The sequence below is a fragment of the Bufo gargarizans genome, chromosome 9 (genome assembly GCF_014858855.1).
Source record: "Bufo gargarizans isolate SCDJY-AF-19 chromosome 9, ASM1485885v1, whole genome shotgun sequence".
NCBI classification, from domain to species: Eukaryota; Metazoa; Chordata; class Amphibia; order Anura; family Bufonidae; genus Bufo; species Bufo gargarizans.
Genome location: NC_058088.1, coordinates 661,849 through 679,975, shown reverse-complemented (window position 1 = coordinate 679,975; position 18,127 = coordinate 661,849). Strand labels below are relative to the sequence as shown.

The 18,127-nt window shown below is 43.6% G+C and overlaps 1 protein-coding gene across 1 annotated transcript in view; it reads left to right on the top strand.

The window, feature by feature from the left end:
• Positions 1-15,693: 15,693 nt before the first annotated feature.
• The window catches only part of LOC122919501 (cytochrome P450 2G1-like), an 85,546-nt gene continuing 83,112 nt past the window's right edge, over positions 15,694-18,127 (top strand). The window contains exon 1 of the mRNA XM_044268565.1: positions 15,694-15,763. The gene's annotated coding sequence lies outside the window, so the exon portion shown is untranslated. The remainder of the gene's footprint in view (positions 15,764-18,127) is intronic.

Sequence of the window (18,127 nt, the reverse complement as noted above, 5' to 3'; positions counted from 1 at the left end):
AGCGCGAACAGACGGCCCGCACTTTATGCAGCAGCTCTGACATGTCGGGGTAGTTGTGAATGAACTTCTGCACCACCAAATTCAGCACATGCGCCAAGCAAGGGATGTGCGTCAAATTGGCTAGTCCCAGAGCTGCAACGAGATTTCGCCCATTATCACACACCACCAGGCCGGGCTTGAGGCTCACCGGCAGCAACCACTCGTCGGTCTGTTGTTCAATACCCCGCCACAACTCCTGTGCGGTGTGGGGCCTGTCCCCCAAACATATGAGTTTCAGAATGGCCTGCTGACGTTTACCCCGGGCTGTGCTGAAGTTGGTGGTGAAGGTGTGTGGCTGACTGGATGAGCAGGTGGAAGAAGAGGAGGAGGAAGCCGAGAAGGAGGAGGTGGCAACAGGAGGCAAAGAATGTTGCCCTGCGATCCTTGGCGGCGGCAGGACGTGCGCCAAACAGCTCTCCGCCTGGGGCCCAGCTGCCACTACATTTACCCAGTGTGCAGTTAGGGAGATATAGCGTCCCTGGCCGTGCTTACTGGTCCACGTATCTGTGGTTAGGTAGACCTTGCTACAGATGGCGTTGCGCAGTGCACACTTGATTTTATCGGATACTTGGTTGTGCAGGGAAGGCACGGCTCTCTTGGAGAAGTAGTGCCGGCTGGGAACAACATACTGTGGGACAGCAAGCGACATGAGCTGTTTGAAGCTGTCTGTGTCCACCAGCCTAAATGACAGCATTTCATAGGCCAGTAGTTTAGAAATGCTGGCATTCAGGGCCAGGGATCGAGGGTGGCTAGGTGGGAATTTACGCTTTCTATCAAATGTTTGTGAGATGGAGAGCTGAACGCTGGCGTGTGACATGGTTGAGACGCTTGGTGACGGAGGTGGTGGTGGTGGTGTTGGTGGTACATCCCCTGTTTGCTGGGCGGCAGGTGCCAACGTTCCTCCAGAGGCGGAGGAAGAGGCCGAGGCGGCAGCAGCAGAATAGGCCGAGGCGGCAGCAGCAGAAGAGGTAGCAGGGGGAGCCTGAGTGACTTCCTTGGTTTTAAGGTGTTTACTCCACTGCAGTTCATGCTTTGCATGCAGGTGCCTGGTCATGCAGGTTGTGCTCAGGTTCAGAACGTTAATGCCTCGCTTCAGGCTCTGATGGCACAGCGTGCAAACCACTCGGGTCTTGTCGTCAGCACATTGTTTGAAGAAGTGCCATGCCAGGGAACTCCTTGAAGCTGCCTTTGGGGTGCTCGGTCCCAGATGGCGGCGGTCAGTAGCAGGCGGAGTCTCTTGGCGGCGGGTGTTCTGCTTTTGCCCACTGCTCCCTCTTTTGCTACGCTGTTGGCTCGGTCTCACCACTGCCTCTTCCTCCGAACTGTGAAAGTCAGTGGCACGACCTTCATTCCATGTGGGGTCTAGGACCTCATCGTCCCCTGCATCGTCTTCCACCCAGTCTTGATCCCTGACCTCCTGTTCAGTCTGCACACTGCAGAAAGACGCAGCAGTTGGCACCTGTGTTTCGTCATCATCAGAGACATGCTGAGGTGGTATTCCCATGTCCTCATCATCAGGAAACATAAGTGGTTGTGCGTCAGTGCATTCTATGTCTTTCACCGCTGGGGAAGGGCTAGGTGGATGCCCTTGGGAAACCCTGCCAGCGGAGTCTTCAAACAGCATAAGAGACTGCTGCATAACTTGAGGCTGAGACAGTTTCCCTGGTATGCATGGGGGTGATGTGACAGACTGATGGGGTTGGTTTTCAGGCGCCATCTGTGCGCTTTCTGCAGAAGACTGGGTGGGAGATAATGTGAACGTGCTGGATCCACTGTCGGCCACCCAATTGACTAATGCCTGTACCTGCTCAGGCCTTACCATCCTTAGAACGGCATTGGGCCCCACCATATATCGCTGTAAATTCTGGCGGCTACTGGGACCTGAGGTAGTTGGTACACTAGGACGTGTGGATGTGGCAGAACGGCCACGTCCTCTCCCAGCACCAGAGGGTCCACTAACACCACCACGACCATGTCCACGTCCGCGTCCCTTACTAGATGTTTTTCTCATTGTTATGGTTCACCACAACAACAAATATATTATTTGGCCCAATGTATTGTATTCAAATTCAGCGGGATATAAATTTGAGGCCTAGTATTTAGGCGCTGGGTGACCGGTATGGATTTAGTGACAGAATTAGACTTGGAAATGCACAGAAGCGTGTGTGTGAAGTTATTCTGAATGACCCAATGTGCACCTTGAATATTATATACCCTTTTTGGGATAGATTTCAAATAGCTCTGATATAGCAGGAACCACTAAATTATGAAATTGCTAAATTGGGAATTGTACTTCAACCCAGAACAAAAAATGTGCTTTGACGGGCACTAAATAACTTTCCCAGCTACAACAGTACAGCGGTAACGAGAGATTTAGAGGGATTTAAATTTGAGGCCTAGTATTTAGGCGCTGGGTGACAGGTATGGGTTTAGTGACAGAATTAGACTTGGAAATACACAGTAGCGGGTGTGTGTGAAGTTATTCTGAATGACCCAATGTGCACCTTCAATATTATATACCCTTTTTGGGATAGATTTCAAATAGCTCTGATATAGCAGGAACCACTAAATTATGAAATTGCTAAATTGGGAATTGTACTTCAACCCAGAACAAAAAATGTGCTTTGACGGACACTAAATATCTTGCCCAGCAACAACAGTACAGCGGTGGGTAACGAGAGATTTAGAGGGATTTAAATTTGAGGCCTAGTATTTAGGCGCTGGGTCACCGGTATGGATTTAGTGACAGAATTAGACTTGGAAATGCACAGAAGCGTGTGTGTGAAGTTATTCTGAATGACCCTATGTGCACCTTCAATATTATATACCCTTTTAGGGATAGATTTCAAATAGCTCTGATATAGCAGAAACCACTAAATTATGAAATTGCTAAATTGGGAATTGTACTTCAACCCAGAACAAAAAATGTGCTTTGACGGACACTAAATATCTTGCCCAGCAACAACAGTACAGCGGTGGGTAACGAGAGATTTAGAGGGATTTAAATTTGAGGCCTAGTATTTAGGCGCTGGGTGACAGGTATGGGTTTAGTGACAGAATTAGACTTGGAAATACACAGTAGCGGGTGTGTGTGAAGTTATTCTGAATGACCCAATGTGCACCTTCAATATTATATACCCTTTTTGGGATAGATTTCAAATAGCTCTGATATAGCAGGAACCACTAAATTATGAAATTGCTAAATTGGGAATTGTATTTCAACCCAGAACAAGAAATGTGCTTGAACGGACACTAAATAACTCGCCCAGCTACAGCACTAGGGACAGATTTAGCTGGATATAAATTTGAGGCCTAGTATTTAGGCGCTGGGTGACCGGTATGGATTTAGTGACAGAATTAGACTGGGATATGGCCAAAAAATGAACAGACTATTGCTGGTTAAATGCACTTGGTGTGACAGCTTCACCCTGATGTAGGCTTTAGCCAAAAAACAACCACACCATTGAGGGTTAAATGCACTTGGTGACAGGCGCAGCTTGCCCCTGATTTTGTATATGGCCAAAAAATGAACAGACTATTGCTGGTTAAATGCACTTGGTGTGACAGCTTCACCCTGATGTAGGCTTTAGCCAAAAAACAACCACACCATTGAGGGTTAAATGCACTTGGTGACAGGCGCAGCTTGCCCCTGATTTTGTATATGGCCAAAAAATGAACAGACTATTGCTGGTTAAATGCACTTGGTGTGACAGCTTCACCCTGATGTAGGCTTTAGCCAAAAAACAACCACACCATTGAGGGTTAAATGCACTTGGTGACAGGCGCAGCTTGCCCCTGATTTTGTATATGGCCAAAAAATGAACAGACTATTGCTGGTTAAATGCACTTGGTGTGACAGCTTCACCCTGATGTAGGCTTTAGCCAAAAAACAACCACACCATTGAGGGTTAAATGCACTTGGTCGCAGCTTGTGCTGGCGCACCACAAGACACAAAATGGCCGCCGATCACCCCAGAAAAATGAGACTGACAAACGGTCTGTGCAGCCTAAAAACAGTGAGCAATTGAGGATCAGCAGCTCAATGATCCACAGCTGCAGATCGATCAGTTAATCAAGTCCTTTGGAGGAGTTAATCTGCCTAATCTCGCCCTACTGTCGCAGCCGCAACCTCTCCCTACGCTAATCAGAGCAGAGTGACGGGCGGCGCTATGTGACTCCAGCTTAAATAGAGGCTGGGTCACATGGTGCTCTGGCCAATCACAGCCATGCCAATAGTAGGCATGGCTGTGATGGCCTCTTGGGGCAAGTAGTATGACGCTTGTTGATTGGCTGCTTTGCAGCCTTTCAAAAAGCGCCAAGAAAGCGTCACAAAAGCGCGAAGAAAGCGACGAACACCGAACCCGAACCCGGACTTTTACGAAAATGTCCGGGTTCGGGTCCGTGTCACGGACACCCCAAAATTCGGTACGAACCCGAACTATACAGTTCGAGTTCGCTCATCCCTACTTTTAAACTCTCTGCTTGTAAGAAGAATGGACATGTCAAATAAATTATATATTGATTTGCATATTTAATATGTTTTTACTTTTTTAAGACGTTAGAGGGCTTCAAAGTTGAGCAGCAATTTTCCAATTTTTACATGAACAGGTTCAGTTTCAAAGTAAATTTGAGGGTCTTTATGTTAGAAATCCCCCATAAATGACCCCATTATGAAAACTGCACCCCTCAAAGTATTCAAAATGACATTCGGAAAGTTTGTTAACCTTTTAAGTGTTTCACAGGAATAGCTGCAAAGTGGAGGAGAAAATTCAAAATCTCCTTTTTAAAACTAACATGTTCTTGTAGCTCCTTTTATTTCATTTTTACAAGTGTTAAAAGGAGAAGTGCCATAAAATTCATAGCCTTGAGGGGTCTAGTTTCCTAAATGGTGTGCCATGTGGGGGTTTCTTGCTGTTCTGGCACCATGGGGGCTTCCTAAATGTGACATGCCCCCAAAAAACATTTCAGCAGGAGGCGTGGCTCGATTACGAGCAGTGAGGACGTCTAGGTGAAGAGCTCCACACCAAGCCTTACAGTGGCCCACAGAACTGTCAGAAACAGACAACATAAGCTGCTTTCCAACCCACTAATCTACCTTGGCAACATCTGGGCACCTCTCCGTGATGACAAGAGGGAAGAAGAAAGCGTCAAGTCTGCCTAAACTCATGGCATTTTTTCACTCTGCACAGCAGGGCACACAAGATGGCACTGGTTCGCGCCACTCAGAGCGCGCTTCACGACCTGTGCTCCTGCAAAGCGGCTCACCATCCAAGATGCCTCCTGAGAATTCGCTGGGCACATCTCAGCAGCACCTTTACCACCTCCATGAAAAAGAGCTCCAAACTGTGAGTAACTCTTCAGTCTCCTCCTATCCCACACTGTGGTCTAACTAAAGCCCTTCACCAATACCACAAGTTCCCCTACATGAACTTAAATCCATGTTTCAAGAGCTAAAAAGCTGTATACACAAAGATATTAAAGAAGCTATCTCTGCCATCCATGTAGACCTAGTAGCAATTGGGGAGCGCACGGCACACTTGGAGGACGAAATGGATGAATTTGCCGTGGCCCATAATAATCTGGTGGACACTAACAACGCAATGGAGGATGATATTGCAGCCATTAAATTAAAACTAGCCGACCTGGAAGACCGCACCAGGCAGAATAACATTCGCTTCAGAAATATACCTGAGTCAATAACAGACTCTCAATTACAAGAATTCCTAAAGGATCTAATGGTGGCTATCCTCACAGAATCTTCTGATAAAGATCTTATTATAGACAGAGCCCACAGGGTCCCCAAAGCCAAATCTCTACCTTCACATATACCTCGTGATGTTCTAGCAAGGATTCACTACTATCACATAAAAGAAGCTCTCCTAAAGAGAGCAAACCAAAAAATACCCATACCAGAAAGGTTTCAACAAATCTCTTTATTCTCAGACTTATCTCCTGTCACACTATCTCGGCACAGAAAATTTGTAAACTACACAAAAATCTTGTGTCATCACAATAGCCCTTATAAATGGGGATTCCCTGTGAAGCTGAGTTTGCAAAAATGGAGCCACAAATGTATTTATCACTCCAAAAGAAGCTGAAGCAGCCATAAAGAATTGGACACTTGTATCATCACAAGAGGGCGACATAGCTCCACGTAACTGCTCCTAAGAAGAAACCTTCACTTCTCTCCCAAGAGTGGCAAACAGTCGGCTCATCATCTTCCAGAAATTGAGCAGACGCTTCTGCTCACCCTTTCACTTTCTTCACTTCAAGCTACTCATTATACGTGCTCTTCCCTCACCCACTGCCAGCTTAAATTAACAATCTTCCCACATTCTGCAAGAACAAAAATGGCTTGGTGGAAATTGTTTTGCCTGTTTTTAACCTTTTTTTCTAGCTACTACAACAACAGTTATTGATCACAAGGAACCATCTTCAAGAATACAATGTACCAGAACCAGGTTATCCCGACTGTACAAATAAGGAATTTTCTCGTGAGCATAAAAAACACTCAATACAATAACCTTTTATTCACAGGTTTTTACCTACTGTATGTTTAGCATTTAATTATTTACACTTTGTTGCACAGCTTCTCCTCCCTTTGGTTGATCAGCATGGGTATTAAAATTCTTTCCTATAACATTAAGGGACTCAATAGTGCCCTCAAAAGATCTCTAACATGGTCTGAAATAAAAAGACAAAAGTGTGACATTTTTTGTCTACAAGAAACCCATCTCAATAATAATGACGCCCCCCAGCTTAAAAAAACTCAATAGTCCCTCACCTGTTCTGTTCTCATGCTGTTTGCAAGAAGGGAGAGGTGGCGGTGGGAATTAGAAACAACATTGCATTTCACCTGCACAAACAAATATGTGACGAAGACGGTAGATATATAATTATATAAGTAATGTTTTATACACCATAGCAAATATCTATGCCCCAAACTCCAACCAAATTTGCTTCCTTAAAAAAATTCTTAACCTGATTTCAGACATAAAAAGGGATTCCTTCTGATTTGTCGTGAGTTTAATATGCCCGCAGACTCTGGCATAGACAAGAGCCCTCCCCATGATGATAGAGGCTTGTCCAGGCTACAGTCTCTGTTGCACTCTGAAGGCCTGCTTGATATTTGGAGGGTCTTGCATGTTAATGAAAAATACTTCACATTCTTCTAAAACCCACATAAGTCCTACTCAAGAATAGACCTCTTCATATATGACAAGTTATTACAAAGAGTAAGTAAAACTGCTAACCTTCCCATAACATGGTCAGACCATGCTCCTATTACCTTGGAAATTTCTGAACAATTTAACTGTCCACATTCTTCCCCATGGCATTTAAATAACTAATTACTAAAAAACGCGACCTTTCAGGAATCCAATACCTCAACATTATTAGAATATTTCCAATTGAATGACAATGATAGTGTCTCAGACACCACCTTATGGTGTGCTCACAGAGCATTCATAAGGGGTTAATTTTTTTAAAGTTGCCTCTATACAAAAAAGAAAGAGAACACAAACACTAGAATTGCTCATAACAGACATTAAAAAACTAGATGAAAAATTCCAAACTACCTCTCATAACGACACCTTAATTAAACTCTAAAAAGCACGTTACCAAATTTATCTACACCTTCAAAATAACTACAACTTCCACTATAGCCAAGGTAACAGAGCAAATAAACAACTGACCAGAAAAATCTAAAACTAAAGAAACCACATCCAGAATTCCCTTTCTATATGATCAACACAATAACAAAATTCTCAACCCTAAACTCATTTCTAAAGAATTTGCAAAGTACTATCGCGACTTATACAATCTCAACTCTTCTTTCCCATGACCACATCCTAATACTACCAATATAAACAGGTTTTTAGACTCCATATCCCTTCCCCAAATAACGACGCAGCAAATAAACATACTCAACAAATAAATATCCGTCAACGAAATAATGAAATGCATATCATCCTTAAAATTAAATAAATCACCAGGTCCGGACGGTTTAACCAATGAATATTACAAAAAATATGCCACTGCACATACCTCTTATTTACTCAAACTTTTAATCAAATAACACAAACACACAGTACAGTGACATGCTCCAGGCCTTAATTATAACACTTCCCAAACCTGGATAAATCCCAGATAGACCCTTCAACTTTAGACCAATCTCCCTACTCAATATGGATCTAAAAATATACTCAAAAATACTAGCCTCAAGATTGGTGGATATTCTCCCCAACATAATTAACCATGATCAAATAGGGTTTGTCAAAAACCGTCAATCTTCAGATGGTACAAGAAGATTTATTGATCTGTTGGAGGTGGTGCAAAATACCCGGGCGCTTTCTCTGCTCCTATCACTAGACGCGGAGAAGGCATTTGATAGGGTACATTGGGAATATATAAAAGCTGTTCTCTTAAAATTTGGCATTTCCGTTTTTTTCTTATCAGCTGTAATGGCACTATACTCATCTTCCACTGCCTTAGTTTATACCTCAGGCTTTTTATCAGCCCCCTTCCCCATAACCAACGGTGCACATCAGGGATGCGCTCTTTCCCCACTTTTTTTTGCCCTCATCATGGAACCCTTTGCAGAACAGATAAGATCCTCCCCTCTAATAGCAGGAATAAAATCAGGCTCCCAGAAACATTATATTGGACTTTTTGTAGATTATGTTATTATTATCACTTCTAACCCTTTGATCTTAGAAGCTATTACCAATATTATTAAGTCATTTAGTCTAGCCTCTTACTATAAAGTAAATATATCCAAATCCCAAATTCTCAACTTAGACCTTCCTATCTCTACCATAACTTACATCAAGAACACCTTTGGATACACCATAGCTAAATTCTCACTATCATATTTAGGCATTAAACTTACCTATCCTCCCTTCAATCCATATGAACATAACTTTATAAGTTTACTGGAAACCATTAAAACAAGTTTATCTCTTCTGAAATGGCAAAACCTCTCATGGTTAGGAAGACAGTCTGCTATAAGAATGATAGTTCTCCCCAAGATCATATATATCATGAGAAATGTACCCATACACCTTCCCAGATCATACCTTAATAAGCTACACTTTCTTCTCACTCATTATTTATGGATGAAAAGGAAGAACAGAGTTAAATCTTCCACCCTTATATTACACAGTAAACAAGGAGGAATAAATCCCCTCTCTTTGCTACACTATCACCAAGCTTTGATCCTTGACCAAATGAGATCTTTACTATTTAACGATCCATCTAAACACTGGGTTCAAATTGAACTACACAATCTAAAAACCCACACATTGTCAAATTACCTAGCATCTCAATCCTTCTTCAAAACACAGAATCTACCCTCGCTCTCAACCCTTAAAGCTATTCTTTATGTCTAGAACTCTATCCCTAACAACACATCACTACTTTCTCAAAATTTGCAAAACTCACCTTTAGACATTTGCGAATTGGCCATTAAAAAATTATCTCTGTCAAATTGGAAGACTGAAGGTATTTCTAGGGTCGAACAACTATGGGATAGCAATGTATTCAGTTCTTTCTCCCAACTGAAAGAGAAATGCAATATACCCTCCAAAGACACTTGTCAGACACTTACTACAATCACACAAATCTCCAATCCAAATTCTGACAACAACAGATTGAAAGATTGGATACAATCTAATAATTTAAACAACAAAGGTATCACCAAAGGTTATCAATTGTTGAAAGACACATCCAACGACTCCCTCAACTACCTAAAAAATAAATGGCAATCAGAACTCCAAACTATTATCTAGGATGACCAGTGGATGGAATCCTACACCATCACCTCTAAATTATCGAAAAACATAGGGCATTTTGAAAATGCCAGGAAGATATTTTACGACTGGTACTTCACGCCAGCCTACTTAAATAGATTCCTCCCAGACATACCTCCTGAGTGCTGGAGGTGCCATAAACACATTGGTACTTATAAATATATTTGGTGGACGTGTCCCATAATAGTGGCTCTTTGGGAGCAGGTCTTTGACCTCATATCCCAACTCTGTGTCACTCACATTAAATCCTTCTCCACTATTGGCTCTCTTATCAATTGGACTAGGCGATTTCCCTTATCATTCTCGAACAATTACAGCACACATCATCTTTACCACTAGACAAAAAATCACATTTTGCTGGAAGAAAGAAGAGGTCCCCTCTATTTGTAGAATTATTAGAGAAATCAACAACTGTTGGTATGAGGGAATGTACGCCCGTGCTCACAACAATTTAAACAGAGATGGGATATCTGGCTAAATTCAGCTCACTGTAATCTCCCTGACAAACTTTTCTAACTCGTTCCAAACGACCCTCTTCTCCTCTTTCTCTCTCTTATGAGTTCAGGGAACTTACTACCCATTGCTATTCATATTGCAATCTGGTACATATAAAACCAAATGTAATGAAACAAGGTCCTGCTACCCCTTTTTCTAATGGTCACTATTATTATTCCTTTAGTTAAAAAAAATAAACATTTCAGCAAATTTCTCTGTCCAAAATCCCAATGGCGCTCCTTCTCTTCTGAGCCATGTAGTTCACCCACAGATTACTCTACATCCACATATGAGGTATTTTCTGACTCGGGAGAAATTGGGCTACAAATTTTGTGGTGCTTTTCTCCTTCTCCCCACAGGTGTTTGGTGCAATGTTGTAAAAGTTGAACGTCAAAATGAAAAATGTGATTTTTTATACTAAATTGCTGGTGTTACCCCACATTTTTCATTTTTACAAGGGGTAATAGGAGAAAAAGCACCCCAAAATTTGATGGTTAAGAAACATTCTTTCCTGTATATTTACTTGTATATAAAGTGCAAGTGATGTCAAAAATTACAAGGAAGGGGTACTCCGATACAACCTGTATATCACATAATGGAGGGCCTCATTCACATTGTAGTACAATAGTTCAGGTAGTGGGACTCCTACATTCATAAAGCCTATGCACTAAGTGAAAGGTGCCTTTGTTACACATAAAGGATGGCATCATACACACCCTTGAAAAATTATGATTGATGGCCTGCTTGTGACCTTCAAAAACATTTGGAGCAAGGACCTGCTGATCTGACCATCTAAAACATTAGGGGCGAGGGCCTGCTATTGGTGACTCTAGATAACCTCTGAGCGATTGCATGTCCCCGTCACAGCGACGATCCATTCGGATGTCTGGCTATGAACTTTCGATGTTCTTTTCTGCGCCTACTATGGTGATCACGGGTAACGGGGAATCAGGGTTCGATTCTGGAGAGGGAGCCTGAGAAAGGGCTATCACATCCAAAGGAAGGTCAATGGCTGAAATCTGATTGGCTGTTGTTGCCTTGCCCCTTTTTTCCCCAAATTTTTAACCACCCAAGTTATTAAAGCACAAGCATCCAATGAAGGCAGCAGGCTCGTGGTAATTACCCACTCCCGACTTGGGGAAGTAGTGACAATAAATAAAAATACAGCACTCTTAAGAGGCCCTGTTATTAGAATGAGTACACTTTCCGTTAATGAGGATCTATTGGAGGGCAAGTCTGGTGCCAGCAGCCGACTTGCACCCGGCCTCCACAAAATTCACCCAGTGTGCCATCATGGTGAGGATTGTGTTGACCAGACTCTTGGCTACTGAGACTGGACTTGTAGGTTAGGGCCTGCTCCACGCTTTGTTAACTCTAGATAACTTCTAGGCGATCGTGCGTCCTCGTGACACCAACGATCCATTCGGATGTCTGCCCTATCAACTTTTGATGCTATTTTCTGCGCCTACCATGGTGATCATGGGTAACGGGGAATCAGGGTTCGATGCCGGAGAGGGAGCTTGAAAACGGGCTACCACATCCAAGGGAGGTTAATGGCTGAAATCTGATTGGCTGTTGTTGCCCTACCCCTTTTCTTTTTACTACCAGAGAGGGTGGGACAAGTTATTAAAGCACAAGCATCCAAGGAAGGCAGCAGGCGCGCAGAAATTACCCACTTCCGACTCCGGGAGGTAGTGATGATAAATAACAATACAGCACTCTTAAGAGGCCCTGTTATTGGAATGAGTACACTTTCCGTTAACGAGGATCTATTGGAGGGCCAGTCTGGTGCCAGCAGCCAACTTTCTCCCGGCGTCCACAATGTTCACCCACTGTGCCGTCATGGTAAGGATTGTGTTGATCAGACTCTTGGCTACTGAGACTGGACTTGTAGGTGAGGGCCTGCTGCCGCTTTGTTGACTCTAGATAACTTCTAGGCGATAGCACGTCCCTGTGACAGTGACGATCCATTTGGATGTCTGCCCTATAAACTTTGGAGCAATTTTTCAACAAGAGCCTTCTGGTATAGCACCGTTTTGCTTGTCCTCTCCACCAGAGGAATGAGAGATGAGAAGTTCTCTTTGTAACGGGGGTTGAGAAGGGTGAACAACCAGTAATCCATGTTCTCTAAAATGCGTATAACGTGCGGGTCGTGGGAAGGGCAGCCTAACATGAAGTCAGCCATGTGTGGACGTGGGCTAGGCATGGGATGTGTGTGAGCTTCCCAAACTCCAAAGCTGCCACCAAGTTACAGTCATTATAAAACACAACCATGCCTGGTTGTAGGTTGAGTGGCGAGAGCCACAGCTCAGTCTGGTCTCTTATCCCCTGCAACAGCTCTGCAGCGGTGTGCTAATTGTCCCCTAAGCATATCAGCTTCAGCACGGCCTGTTGGCGCTTCCCCACTGCAGTGCTACACTGCTTCCAGCTACCAGCTGATGGCTGACTGGTGCTGCATGCGGATAATTCGGAGGTGGAAGTGGAGGAGGATGTGGAGGAGGAGAAGTGGGGGTTGGAGCCACTAACGTAGGTGCTGATAGAAACCCCGATAGAATTAAGGCCCACAATGCTCGGCATTGGTAGCACCTGTGCTATCCCAGGGAACGACTCGCACCCGGCCTCCACAATGTTCACCCAGTGTGCCGTCAGGGAAATGTAGCGTCCCTGGCCAAATGCACTTGTCCATCTGTCTGTGGTTAAGTGGACCTTCCCAGTAAATGCATTGGTCAGGGCACGTGTGACATTTCGGGACACATGTTGGTGTAAGGCGGGCATGGCACACCTTGAAAAATAGTGGCAGCTCGGGAAAGAGTACCGTGGGGCAGCCGCTGACATCAGGCTGCGGAAGGCCTCAGTGTCCACAATCCTAAATGGCAACATTTCTAGGGCCAGTAATTTTGAAAGGTGCGCATTTAGTGCTATGGCCTGTGGGTGGGTGGCTGGGTATTTGCGCTTGCGTTCAAATGCCTGGGGTAATGACATTTGGATGCTGTGCTGTGACAGGGAAGTGGATATGGTCGCTGATGGTGCTTGTGAAGGTCCAGGTGCAGGGCGGGAGGCATCCTCGCCTGCGCCTTCGACAGGTCGATTGGCCAGCATTTACCAAAGGGGAAGAGGAGGCAATAGTGTGACCCGCAGACACAGATTGTGGACCCAGGCGTTCATCCCACTTATTACGGTGCTTGGATGCCCTGTGTCGGATCATGCTGGTGGTGCTGAGGTTGCTAGTGTTCACGCCCCGCCTCATTATGGTGTGGCACAGGTTGCAAACTGCTATTCTTTTGTCGTCCGCACTTTCCTCAAAAAAGCACCATACCGCGGAACACCTACCTCTTGGCAAGGGAGATTTACGCAGGGGGGTGCTCCATGGAACAGTTGCGGGCCTGTGTGGTGTGGCCTGCCTTCTACCTTTTGCCACCCCACTGCCTCTTCCAGCGTGTTGCGGTGCTTCAGATCCCTCCCCCTCTGTACTGCTGTCCTCGCTCGGCTTTCCAACTTCCCATGTTGGGTTAGTGACCTCTTCGTCCACCACCCCCTCTTCCACTTTATCACTCTGATCATCCTCTTGATTTGTTGACCTAACCACAACCTCAGTGATTGACAACTGTGTATTATCCTCTTCATCCATCTCTTGAGACAGTAATTGCGGTTGATTCATTGGCAACTGTGTCTCATCATCATCCACCTCATTAAACACTAATTGCCGTTCCCCACCATCATGTTTTTATGACTGTGGATGCTCAAGAGGCTGGGAATCAGGGCACAAGATCTCATGTTCCTCTTCAAGCGTGCTTGACGAGAGGGCCAAATCAAGTAATGGCGATGAAATGAGGTCCTCGGGATCACTTGTTTGTCCAGACCCTTCAGGTGGGAGGAAGGAGGATCAGGGTGAGGATTCTGTTGGCCAGACTCTTGGCTACTGAGACTGGACTTGGTAGAAGACAGGGTGGTGCTTAACTGACTGGAAGCATTATCTGCTGCAATCCGACCGACCACCTGGTCGCACTGGTTTGACTTCAAGAGTTTTGTACTGCGATGCCCTGCAAACTGGAACATGAAGCTAGGTATCGTGGATGATTTTTTTTCTTGTGCTTTGGCAGCAAGCACAGTTTCAATGCGCCCAGGGCCACGGTCTGTGCGTGAACCATCAGCATCACTGCCACTTCCCTGTACCTTAATGCTCGCCTTCTTCATATTAACTGTTATATAAACGCTTGACACACAAGATGTGGCAGGGATGTCACAGTTCACAGCAAACACAGTATATGGAAAAAGTAAAATAAAGTATGAAAAAAGGAAAATAGATTTCACGTATATTTTTCCTATCTTTGGCCCTGACACACAGAAGGTATTGCACAGATGTCACAAGTCACTGCAGACACCCTCTATAGAAAAAGTATTCAAAATGATGGGAAAAAATATATACTAGTTTTCACTTATATTTTCCCTATGTCTGGCCCTGACACACAGAAGGTATTGCACAGATGTCACAAGTCACTGCAGACACGCTCTATAGAAACAGTATTGAAAATGATGGGAAAAATAAATTGATGGCTATATTATATTGCTGCCACCACACACAATAGTCCTTAAAATGACTTTTGGGTCTTTGAAATGTTTTTCAACTAAATAGATTGTGAATCTTGCGATCACACTCTCTACACTATCTGTCCCTTCCTAAGCGCAGCTCTTCCTGACTACAAACGAGCAGAACATGCGTCATCGGGTGCTATATAGCACCCAATGACATATTCCGGCCAGCCAATCGCTGTAATGCCAGGAGCCAACATGGCTACTGGCATTACAGTGATGGCAGTACTTACCTGCACGTTTACTGGCTGCATAGCAGCCGCGAAATCTGCAGGGAGGAGACTCGTGCATAGCGCTAGAGCACATGCTGTACTCGGCCGAGTACCGCCATGTGCCGAGCATAGCGATGCCCGAGCCGAACAGCAGTTTGGTCGAGCATGCTCGCTCAACACTAGTCTACACATATATAACAGGAGCCATTTAAAATGTCAAATGAAGATGTGGGTACATGCCAGCTCTGTACACCAGGCTAGTCAGAGCCGTGTAAGTGCCCACCAAGGCAACCTCCAGAACCACTGCCAGGTTACTAGAATCCCCTTTAATCCACCATTCAGTGAATGACAATTGCATGGCACTATAATACAGGGACAGATTAGGAAGATTCAATCTTCCCTGCTCGTATGAAGCTTTTAGGGAACAATGCCTTTAAGATCATGTCCTGTGAAAGTCAGCTGTGAATCATCTAAGTTGATGTTTCATTTTTTTTTGTATGAATTTGTCCCTTATCCAAGAATTTTTGACTCTCAGCACATAGATTGGACTAAGAACTACAGGCAAAACTACTGCGGGCTCTGGACAGAAAAGGATCATGGTTCACCCTGCAGTCTATAGTAAGTAACTTGCAATTCCCCCTTTATAGTGTTACCAGTTTATGTTAGTTTTATTGAGAAGATTTATGTTGTGACGATATTAGATTAGTGATATTATATTTGCTCTGCTGCATGATGTGTGTTAGTGATTTTATAGCATCCTGGTCAGCTGCCTCTGACTTTTCTGGCCACCTTTCTTATGCTGCCCACAGTCCATGAGGGTACAGTGTGCATGCCTCTATATTAGTAAATATGCATATGTCTGCATGTATGTATGTATGTACTGAGCAGATTTCTACAAGGTTTGTGTGCTTATAAGTGCGAGCATTGAAGTGCTTGTATGTATTTGGTGTGACGTGTGAATGAGGCATTAAGGAGACTGTCTCAAGTTGGAGCCGACTCCTACAGAAAAGCTCCCTGTTTCTTTTGATATTTAGTTCTTTTTCTTCTACTACTTGTATTTTGGTCGCTGAAATTTTGTTATGTATTTATTTTTCTTTTACCTTTACTGTTCCTATGTCCCATTCTGGGCAGTGGTCACATGACCATGTCCATGCAGCTCTTTCTTATTTCCTATGATGTTATGTCCATGGCCGGGGCGGTGATTAGGGAGTGTAACTATCTGGGTGGGAGGATTATTAACTAGCCGTTAGGGGCAGTGGTGGAGCTATGGCAAACAAAGGAGAGGTGCATCACAGGTTTGGTTGGATACAGCAACAGAAAGTTCTACATGCAGACTGAAAAGAGACCAGAATGATTTGTTTAAGTAACTACATGATTTAATCTATTATAAATTATAGTAATCCCGGAAACCCCTTTAAGGGGTAAATTGCCCAGGATCAGCTGAACATTGTGCTATCATCACATCATTTGCACCAAAGGATCAAAGGGGTTGTCGGACCATATACCTTTGTTTCCTGCTCTCAACAGGCAGATAACAGACAAGCAGTCAATGCGTTGCAGCAGAAGTCCTTTGCCTTTGCCAATGATCAGCAAAGTGAAGTTCCCACTTCAGTTATTTGGTTAATTATTTCCATCAGTTATTGGTAGAGTAAAGGAACCTACAGAGAGAGGTGTAATGTAAAGATTTGCCCCTATTCTGTGTGATTGAGCCGCACCAGGTTTTAATTTGTTATAATCAATGATGAGCGGCAGGGGCAATATTCAAATTTGCAATATTTCGCAAATATTTGTCATATATTTGCAAATTTGAGAATTTGCGATGTCCAGTCATTATTTTCTTGATTGCGAAAATAGGTAATCAGAAAATTTGCGGTAGGAAAATTTGCGATCAACACTACTCCTAAAGTCAAAGATATTGCAGCCTTCTCATTGGCCCCCAAGCAAGAAGCAGTGAGGGATCATGGGTTCTAATCTAAAAAAAATTTAGAGTATTTGCGATTACAAAGATATAGCACTATATTCTAGATATTCGCAAATTCTCGAAATGCCAATATTCGCGATAGTCAATCAATCAAAGGTACGTTATAAAAAATAGAGAGATCAATAGTTAAAGATTTTGAACAACCTCAATATAATTTAATTTAATCTGCCATATGTTAGCCAAAATAAGTATTTGTTTTATGAAATGCAATATGGCTCAGTAAGGTGCTCTAGCTTAGTAACCTAACTCACCAGCCGTCATTTAACCCCTGCTATACATTTGGACATTATTGTTTTGCTTTGCTGTGGTTGACATATGGGAAGATTAATTTATCAAAACTGGTGTACAGAGACATTGGCTTAGCTGCCCTTAGCAACCAATCAGATTCCACCTTCCATTATTCAGATCTCATGTGGAAAATGAAAGGTGGAATCTAATTGGTTGCTATTTGGAACTAAGCCAGTTGTCCTTTGGACTAGTTAGTATTTTGTGGTGCTAATATATTGATATCGAACTATCCATAGAATAGGTCCTAAATATTAGATCTGTGGGGGTCCGACAGCCAGCCACAGTTCTAAATGTAAACAGTGTACAGAGCCTGAGCACCACAGCTTTGTAGACTGGTACTGCAATTCAGCTATTCAGCTCTTATTCAGGTGAACAGGAGCTGAGCTGCAGTACCTGGAAGTGGCCACTACCCAGTGTACAGTGCTGTGGTGTTCAGGCTCTGTACATTGTTTACTGCCTGATTTGTGTGGTTGCAGGGTGGAAGACTGCTGTCATTCTGAGATTGATGACCTATTCTTGGTATAGGTCACCAATATCGTCCTCCTGAAAAATTTCTTTAACTCTATATCTTAAATAACAAAGTACAGGGATGCAGCATAATTTATCATCTATAAACAAAAGGTAATAAACATCATTTTACCATGTTTCTTATCAGTCTACAAATTGCATATGTTCAGAAATGTTCAGGTTAATTAAGCGTGTCTTAATATTTA